Below are 10,000 nucleotides of genomic sequence, written 5' to 3'. Positions count from 1 at the left end.
TGATTGAGTGAGTGATTGAGTGAGTGAGTGAGTGATTGAGTGATTGAGTGAGTGAGTGATTGAGTGATTGAGTGGGTGAGTGATTGAGTGAGTGAGTGAGTGATTGAGTGAGTGAGTGATTGAGTGATTGAGTGAGTGATTGAGTGAGTGAGTGAGTGAGTGAGTGATTGAGTGATTGAGCGAGTAATTGAGTGAGTGATTGAGTGAGTGAGTGGGTGAGTGAGTTAGTGATTGGGTGTGTGAGTGAGTGATTGAGTGAGTGATTGAGTGACTGAGTGAGTGAGTGATTGAGTGAGTGAGTGATTGAGTGAGTGAGTGAGTTATTTAGTGAGTGATTTAGTGAGTGATTGAGGGAGTGGTTTAATGAGTGAATGATTGAATGAGTGAGTGATTGAGTGAGTGATTCAGTGAGTGAGTGAGTGATTAAGTGAGTGAGTGATTGAGTGAGTGAGTGAGTGATTGAGTGAGTGAGGAGTTAGTGAGTGAGTTAGTTTGTGAGTGAGTGAGTTAGTGAGTGAGTGAGTTAGTGAGTGAGTGATTGAGTGAGTGAGTGATTGAGTGAGTGAGTGATTGAGTGAGTGAGTGTGTGAGTGAGTGAGTGAGATGATTGAGTGAGTGATTGAGTGATTGAGTGAGTGAGTGAGGGATTGAGTGAGTGAGTGAGTGGGTGAGTGAATGGGTGAGTGAGTGGGTGAGTGAATGGGTGAGTGAGTGAGTGAGTGAGTGATTGAGTGATTGAGTGAGTGATTGAGTGATTGAGTGAGTGAGTGAGGAGTTAGTGAGTGAGTTAGTTTGTGAGTGAGTTAGTGAGTGAGTGATTGAGTGAGCGAGTGAGTGATTGAGTGATTGAGTGAGTGATTGAGTGAGTGAGTGAGTGATTGAGTGATTGAGTGAGTGAGTGAGTGATTGAGTGATTGAGCGGGTGAGTGATTGAGTAAGTGAGTGATTGAGTGATTGAGTGAGTAAGTGAGTGATTTATTGAGTTATTGAGTGATTGAGTGAGTTATTTAGTGAGTGAGTGATTGAGTAAGTGAGTGATTGAGTGAGTGAGTGATTCAGTGAGTGAGTGATTGAGTGAGTGAGTGAGTGTGTGAGTGAGTGAGATGATTGAGTGAGTGATTGAGTGATTGAGTGAGTGGGTGAGTGAGTGAGTGAGTGATTGAGTGATTGAGTGAGTGAGTGATTGAGTGAGTGAGTGAGTGAGTGGGTGAGTGAGTGATTGAGTGAGTGATTGAGTGAGTGAGTGAGTGAATGATTGAATGAGTGAGTGATTGAGTGAGTGATTCAGTGAGTGAGTGAGTGATTAAGTGAGTGAGTGACTGAGTGATTGAGTGAGTGAGGAGTTAGTGAGTGAGTTAGTTTGTGAGTGAGTGAGTGAGTGATTGAGTGAGTGAGTGATTGAGTGAGTGAGTGAGTGAGTGATTCAGTGAGTGAGTGATTGAGTGAGTGAGTGAGTGAGTGATTGAGTGAGTGATTGAGTGAGTGAGTGGGTGATTGTGTGATTGAGTGAGTGATTGCGTGAGTGATTGAGTGAGTGAGTGGGTGAGTGAGTGAGTGAGTGAGTGAGTGAGTGATTGAGTGATTGAGTGATTGAGTGAGTGAGTGAGTGATTTAGTGATTGAGTGAGTGAGTGAGAGATTGAGTGAGTGATTCAGTGAGTGAGTGAGGGATTAAGTGAGTGAGTGATTGAGTGAGTGATTGAGTGAGGGAGGAGTTAGTTTGTGAGTGAGTTAATGAGTGAGTGATTGAGTGATTGAGTGGGTGAGTGAGTGAGTGATTGAATGATTGAGTGAGTGATTGAGTGAGTGAGTGAGTGATTGGGTGATTGAGTGAGTGAGTGATTGAGTGATTGAGTGGGTGAGTGATTGAGTGAGTGAGTGAGTGAGTGATTGAGTGAGTGAGTGAGTGATTGAGTGATTGAGTGAGTGATTGAGTGAGTGAGTGAGTGATTGAGTGATTGAGCGAGTAATTGAGTGAGTGATTGAGTGAGTGAGTGGGTGATTGAGTTAGTGATTGGGTGTGTGAGTGAGTGATTGAGTGAGTGATTGAGTGACTGAGTGAGTGAGTGATTGAGTGAGTGAGTGATTGAGTGAGTGAGTGAGTTATTTAGTGAGTGATTTAGTGAGTGATTGAGGGAGTGGTTTAGTGAGTGAATGATTGAATGAGTGAGTGATTGAGTGAGTGATTCAGTGAGTGAGTGAGTGATTAAGTGAGTGAGTGATTGAGTGAGTGAGTGAGTGATTGAGTGAGTGAGGAGTTAGTGAGTGAGTTAGTTTGTGAGTGAGTGAGTTAGTGAGTGAGTGATTGAGTGAGTGAATGATTGAGTAAGTGAGTGATTCAGTGAGTGAGTGATTGAGTGAGTGAGTGTGTGAGTGAGTGAGTGAGATGATTGAGTGAGTGATTGAGTGATTGAGTGAGTGAGTGAGTGATTGAGTGAGTGAGTGGGTGAGTGAATGGGTGAGTGAGTGGGTGAGTGAATGGGTGAGTGAGTGAGTGAGTGATTGAGTGATTGAGTGAGTGATTGAGTGATTGAGTGAGTGAGTGAGGAGTTAGTGAGTGAGTTAGTTTGTGAGTGAGTTAGTGAGTGAGTGATTGAGTGAGCGATTGAGCGATTGAGTGATTGAGTGAGTGATTGAGTGAGTGAGTGAGTGATTGAGTGATTGAGTGAGTGAGTGAGTGATTGAGTGATTGAGCGGGTGAGTGATTGAGTAAGTGAGTGATTGAGTGATTGAGTGAGTAAGTGAGTGATTTAGTGAGTTATTGAGTGATTGAGTGAGTTATTTAGTGAGTGAGTGATTGAGTAAGTGAGTGATTGAGTGAGTGAGTGATTCAGTGAGTGAGTGATTGAGTGAGTGAGTGAGTGTGTGAGTGAGTGAGATGATTGAGTGAGTGATTGAGTGATTGAGTGAGTGGGTGAGTGAGTGAGTGAGTGATTGAGTGATTGAGTGAGTGAGTGATTGAGTGAGTGAGTGGGTGAGTGAGTGAGTGAGTGAGTGATTGAGTGATTGAGTGAGTGAGTGATTGAGTGAGTGAGTGAGTGAGTGAGTGGGTGAGTGAGTGAGTGAGTGATTGAGTGATTGAGTGAGTGATTGAGTGAGTGAGTGAGTGAATGATTGAATGAGTGAGTGATTGAGTGAGTGATTCAGTGAGTGAGTGAGTGATTAAGTGAGTGAGTGACTGAGTGATTGAGTGAGTGAGGAGTTATTGAGTGAGTTAGTTTGTGAGTGAGTGAGTGAGTGAGTGAGTGAGTGAGTGAGTGAGTGAGTGATTGAGTGAGTGATTGAGTGAGTGAGTGGGTGAGTGAGTGAGTGATTGAGTGATTGAGTGAGTGATTGAGTGATTGAGTGATTGAGTGAGTGAGTGAGTGATTTAGTGATTGAGTGAGTGAGTGAGAGATTGAGTGAGTGATTCAGTGAGTGAGTGAGGGATTAAGTGAGTGAGTGATTGAGTGAGTGATTGAGTGAGTGAGGAGTTAGTTTGTGAGTGAGTTAGTGAGTGAGTGATTGAGTGATTGAGTGGGTGAGTGAGTGAGTGATTGAGTGATTGAGTGAGTGATTGAGTGAGTGAGTGAGTGATTGAGTGATTGAGTGAGTGAGTGATTGAGTGATTGAGTGATTGAGTGGGTGAGTGATTGAGTGAGTGAGTGAGTGATTGAGTGAGTGAGTGATTGAGTGAGTGAGTGAGTGAGTTAGTGATTGAGTGATTGAGCGAGTAATTGAGTGAGTGATTGAGTGAATGAGTGGGTGAGTGAGTTAGTGATTGGGTGTGTGAGTGAGTGATTGAGTGAGTGATTGAGTGACTGAGTGAGTGAGTGATTGAGTGATTGAGTGAGTGAGTGGTTGAGTGGGTGAGTGATTGAGTGAGTAAGTGAGTGAGTGATTGAGTGAGTGAGTGATTGAGTGATTGAGTGAGTGAGTGAGTGATTGCGTGAGTGAGTGAGTGAGTGAGTGAGTGAGTGAGTGATTGAGTGATTGAGTGAGTGAGTGATTGAGTGAGTGAGTGAGTTATTTAGTGAGTGATTTAGTGAGTGATTGAGGGAGTGGTTTAGTGAGTGAATGATTGAATGAGTGAGTGATTGAGTGAGTGATTCAGTGAGTGAGTGAGTGATTAAGTGAGTGAGTGATTGAGTGAGTGAGTGATTGATTGAGTGAGTGAGGAGTTAGTGAGTGAGTTAGTTTGTGAGTGAGTGAGTGAGTGAGTTAGTGAGTGAGTGATTGAGTGAGTGAGTGATTGAGTGAGTGAGTGATTCAGTGAGTGAGTGATTGAGTGATTGAGTGATTGAGTGAGTGGGTGATTGTGTGATTGAGTGAGTGATTGCGTGAGTGATTGAGTGAGTGAGTGAGTGATTGAGTGATTGAGTGAGTGAGTGATTGAGTGAGTGAGTGAGTTATTTAGTGAGTGATTTAGTGAGTGATTGAGGGAGTGGTTTAGTGAGTGAATGATTGAATGAGTGAGTGATTGAGTGAGTGATTCAGTGAGTGAGTGAGTGATTAAGTGAGTGACTGATTGAGTGAGTGAGTGAGTGAGTGATTGAGAGAGTGAGGAGTTAGTGAGTGAGTTAGTTTGTGAGTGAGTGAGTTAGTGAGTGAGTGAGTGATTGAGTGAGTGAGTGATTGAGTGAGTGAGTGATTCAGTGAGTGAGTGATTGAGTGAATGAGTGGGTGAGTGAGTTAGTGATTGGGTGTGTGAGTGAGTGATTGAGTGAGTGATTGAGTGACTGAGTGAGTGAGTGATTGAGTGATTGAGTGAGTGAGTGGTTGAGTGGGTGAGTGATTGAGTGAGTAAGTGAGTGAGTGATTGAGTGAGTGAGTGATTGAGTGATTGAGTGAGTGAGTGAGTGATTGCGTGTGTGAGTGAGTGAGTGAGTGATTGAGTGATTGAGTGAGTTAGTGATTGAGTGAGTGAGTGAGTTATTTAGTGAGTGATTTAGTGAGTGATTGAGGGAGTGGTTTAGTGAGTGAATGATTGAATGAGTGAGTGATTGAGTGAGTGATTCAGTGAGTGAGTGAGTGATTAAGTGAGTGAGTGATTGAGTGAGTGAGTGATTGATTGAGTGAGTGAGGAGTTAGTGAGTGAGTTAGTTTGTGAGTGAGTGAGTGAGTTAGTGAGTGAGTGATTGAGTGAGTGAGTGATTGAGTGAGTGAATGATTCAGTGAGTGAGTGATTGAGTGATTGAGTGATTGAGTGAGTGGGTGATTGTGTGATTGAGTGAGTGATTGCGTGAGTGATTGAGTGAGTGAGTGAGTGATTGAGTGATTGAGTGAGTGAGTGATTGAGTGAGTGAGTGAGTTATTTAGTGAGTGATTTAGTGAGTGATTGAGGGAGTGGTTTAGTGAGTGAATGATTGAATGAGTGAGTGATTGAGTGAGTGATTCAGTGAGTGAGTGAGTGATTAAGTGAGTGACTGATTGAGTGAGTGAGTGAGTGAGTGATTGAGAGAGTGAGGAGTTAGTGAGTGAGTTAGTTTGTGAGTGAGTGAGTTAGTGAGTGAGTGAGTGATTGAGTGAGTGAGTGATTGAGTGAGTGAGTGATTCAGTGAGTGAGTGATTGAGTGAGTGAGTGAGTGTGTGAGTGAGTGAGTGAGTGAGTGAGATGATTGAGTGAGTGATTGAGTGATTGAGTGAGTGAGTGATTGAGTGAGTGAGTGGGTGAGTGAATGGGTGAGTGAGTGGGTGAGTGAATGGGTGAGTGAGTGAGTGAGTGATTGAGTGATTGAGTGAGTGATTGAGTGATTGAGTGAGTGATCTAGTGATTGAGTGAGACAGTGAGAGATTGAGTGAGTGATTCAGTGAGCGAGTGAGGTATTAAGTGAGTGAGTGATTGAGTGAGTGATTGAGTGAGTGAGGAGTTAGTGAGTGAGTTAGTTTGTGAGTGAGTTAGTGAGTGAGTGATTGAGTGAGCGAGTGAGTGATTGAGTGATTGAGTGAGTGATTGAGTGAGTGAGTGAATGATTGAATGAGTGAGTGATTGAGTGAGTGATTCAGTGAGTGAGTGAGTGATTAAGTGAGTGAGTGACTGAGTGATTGAGTGAGTGAGGAGTTAGTGAGTGAGTTAGTTTGTGAGTGAGTGAGTTAGTGAGTGAGTAATTGAGTGAGTGAGTGAGTGAGTGATTCAGTGAGTGAGTGAGTGATTGAGTGAGTGAGTGAGTGAGTGAGTGATTGAGTGAGTGATTGAGTGAGTGAGTGGGTGAGTGAGTGAGTGAGTGATTGAGTGATTGAGTGAGTGATTGAGTGATTGAGTGATTGAGTGAGTGATTTAGTGATTGAGTGAGTGAGTGAGAGATTGAGTGAGTGATTCAGTGAGTGAGTGAGGGATTAAGTGAGTGAGTGATTGAGTGAGTGATTGAGTGAGTGAGGAGTTAGTTTGTGAGTGAGTTAGTGAGTGAGTGATTGAGTGATTGAGTGGGTGAGTGAGTGAGTGATTGAGTGATTGAGTGAGTGATTGAGTGAGTGAGTGAGTGAGTGAGTGATTGAGTGAGTGAGTGATTGAGTGATTGAGTGGGTGAGTGATTGAGTGAGTGAGTGAGTGAGTGAGTGATTGAGTGAGTGAGTGATTGAGTGAGTGAGTGAGTGATTGAGTGATTGAGCGAGTAATTGAGTGAGTGATTGAGTGAGTGAGTGGGTGAGTGAGTTAGTGATTGGGTGTGTGAGTGAGTGATTGAGTGAGTGATTGAGTGACTGAGTGAGTGAGTGATTGAGTGATTGAGTGAGTGAGTGATTGAGTGGGTGAGTGATTGAGTGAGTGAGTGAGTGATTGAGTGAGTGAGTGATTGAGTGATTGAGTGAGTGAGTGAGTGATTGCGTGAGTGATTGAGTGAGTGAGTGATTGAGTGATTGAGTGAGTGAGTGATTGAGTGAGTGAGTGAGTTTTTTAGTGAGTGATTTAGTGAGTGATTGAGGGAGAGGTTTAGTGAGTGAATGATTGAATGAGTGAGTGATTGAGTGAGTGATTCAGTGAGTGAGTGAGTGATTAAGTGAGTGAGTGATTGAGTGAGTGAGTGAGTGATTGAGTGATTGAGTGAGTGAGGAGTTAGTGAGTGAGTTAGTTTGTGAGTGAGTGAGTGAGTTAGTGAGTGAGTTATTGAGTGAGTGAGTGATTGAGTGAGTGAGTGATTCAGTGAGTGAGTGATTGAGTGATTGAGTGATTGAGTGAGTGCGTGATTGTGTGATTGAGTGAGTGATTGCGTAAGTGATTGAGTGAGTGAGTGAGTGATTGAGTGATTGAGTGAGTGAGTGATTGAGTGAGTGAGTGAGTTATTTAGTGAGTGATTTAGTGAGTGATTGAGGGAGTGGTTTAGTGAGTGAATGATTGAATGAGTGAGTGAATGAGTGAGTGATTCAGTGAGTGAGTGAGTGATTAAGTGAGTGAGTGATTGAGTGAGTGAGTGAATGATTGAGTGAGTGAGGAGTTAGTGAGTGAGCTAGTTTGTGAGTGAGTGAGTTAGTGAGTGAGTGATTGAGTGAGTGATTGATTGAGTGATTGAGTGAGTGATTGAGTGATTGAGTGATTGAGTGAGTGAGTGAGTGATTTAGTGATTGAGTGAGTGATTGAGTGATTGAGTGATTGAGTGAGTGAGTGAGTGATTTAGTGATTGAGTGAGTGAGTGAGAGATTGAGTGAGTGATTCAGTGAGTGAGTGAGGGATTAAGTGAGTGAGTGATTGAGTGAGTGATTGAGTGAGTGAGGAGTTAGTTTGTGAGTGAGTTAGTGAGTGAGTGATTGAGTGATTGAGTGGGTGAGTGAGTGAGTGATTGAGTGATTGAGTGAGTGATTGAGTGAGTGAGTGAGTGAGTGAGTGATTGAGTGAGTGAGTGATTGAGTGATTGAGTGGGTGAGTGATTGAGTGAGTGAGTGAGTGAGTGATTGAGTGAGTGAGTGATTGAGTGAGTGAGTGAGTGATTGAGTGATTGAGCGAGTAATTGAGTGAGTGATTGAGTGAGTGAGTGGGTGAGTGAGTTAGTGATTGGGTGTGTGAGTGAGTGATTGAGTGAGTGATTGAGTGACTGAGTGAGTGAGTGATTGAGTGATTGAGTGAGTGAGTGATTGAGTGGGTGAGTGATTGAGTGAGTGAGTGAGTGATTGAGTGAGTGAGTGATTGAGTGATTGAGTGAGTGAGTGAGTGATCTAGTGATTGAGTGAGACAGTGAGAGATTGAGTGAGTGATTCAGTGAGTGAGTGAGGTATTAAGTGAGTGAGTGATTGAGTGAGTGATTGAGTGAGTGAGGAGTTAGTGAGTGAGTTAGTTTGTGAGTGAGTTAGTGAGTGAGTGATTGAGTGAGCGAGTGAGTGATTGAGTGATTGAGTGAGTGATTGAGTGAGTGAGTGAATGATTGAATGAGTGAGTGATTGAGTGAGTGATTCAGTGAGTGAGTGAGTGATTAAGTGAGTGAGTGACTGAGTGATTGAGTGAGTGAGGAGTTAGTGAGTGAGTTAGTTTGTGAGTGAGTGAGTTAGTGAGTGAGTAATTGAGTGAGTGAGTGAGTGAGTGATTCAGTGAGTGAGTGAGTGATTGAGTGAGTGAGTGAGTGAGTGAGTGATTGAGTGAGTGATTGAGTGAGTGAGTGGGTGAGTGAGTGAGTGAGTGATTGAGTGATTGAGTGAGTGATTGAGTGATTGAGTGATTGAGTGAGTGATTTAGTGATTGAGTGAGTGAGTGAGAGATTGAGTGAGTGATTCAGTGAGTGAGTGAGGGATTAAGTGAGTGAGTGATTGAGTGAGTGATTGAGTGAGTGAGGAGTTAGTTTGTGAGTGAGTTAGTGAGTGAGTGATTGAGTGATTGAGTGGGTGAGTGAGTGAGTGATTGAGTGATTGAGTGAGTGATTGAGTGAGTGAGTGAGTGAGTGATTGAGTGAGTGAGTGATTGAGTGATTGAGTGGGTGAGTGATTGAGTGAGTGAGTGAGTGAGTGAGTGATTGAGTGAGTGAGTGATTGAGTGAGTGAGTGAGTGATTGAGTGATTGAGCGAGTAATTGAGTGAGTGATTGAGTGAGTGAGTGGGTGAGTGAGTTAGTGATTGGGTGTGTGAGTGAGTGATTGAGTGAGTGATTGAGTGACTGAGTGAGTGAGTGATTGAGTGATTGAGTGAGTGAGTGATTGAGTGGGTGAGTGATTGAGTGAGTGAGTGAGTGATTGAGTGAGTGAGTGATTGAGTGATTGAGTGAGTGAGTGAGTGATTGCGTGAGTGATTGAGTGAGTGAGTGATTGAGTGATTGAGTGAGTGAGTGATTGAGTGAGTGAGTGAGTTTTTTAGTGAGTGATTTAGTGAGTGATTGAGGGAGAGGTTTAGTGAGTGAATGATTGAATGAGTGAGTGATTGAGTGAGTGATTCAGTGAGTGAGTGAGTGATTAAGTGAGTGAGTGATTGAGTGAGTGAGTGAGTGATTGAGTGATTGAGTGAGTGAGGAGTTAGTGAGTGAGTTAGTTTGTGAGTGAGTGAGTGAGTTAGTGAGTGAGTTATTGAGTGAGTGAGTGATTGAGTGAGTGAGTGATTCAGTGAGTGAGTGATTGAGTGATTGAGTGATTGAGTGAGTGCGTGATTGTGTGATTGAGTGAGTGATTGCGTAAGTGATTGAGTGAGTGAGTGAGTGATTGAGTGATTGAGTGAGTGAGTGATTGAGTGAGTGAGTGAGTTATTTAGTGAGTGATTTAGTGAGTGATTGAGGGAGTGGTTTAGTGAGTGAATGATTGAATGAGTGAGTGATTGAGTGAGTGATTCAGTGAGTGAGTGAGTGATTAAGTGAGTGAGTGATTGAGTGAGTGAGTGAATGATTGAGTGAGTGAGGAGTTAGTGAGTGAGCTAGTTTGTGAGTGAGTGAGTTAGTGAGTGAGTGATTGAGTGAGTGATTGATTGAGTGATTGAGTGAGTGATTGAGTGATTGAGTGATTGAGTGAGTGAGTGAGTGATTTAGTGATTGAGTGAGTGATTGAGTGATTGAGTGATTGAGTGAGTGAGTGAGTGATTTAGTGATTGAGTGAGTGAGTGAGAGATTGAGTGAGTGATTC

The sequence above is a fragment of the Lampetra fluviatilis genome, chromosome 23, assembly GCF_964198595.1.
Source record: "Lampetra fluviatilis chromosome 23, kcLamFluv1.1, whole genome shotgun sequence".
Lineage (NCBI taxonomy): Eukaryota > Metazoa > Chordata > Hyperoartia > Petromyzontiformes > Petromyzontidae > Lampetra > Lampetra fluviatilis.
Note: the sequence above shows the minus strand (reverse complement) of the source record.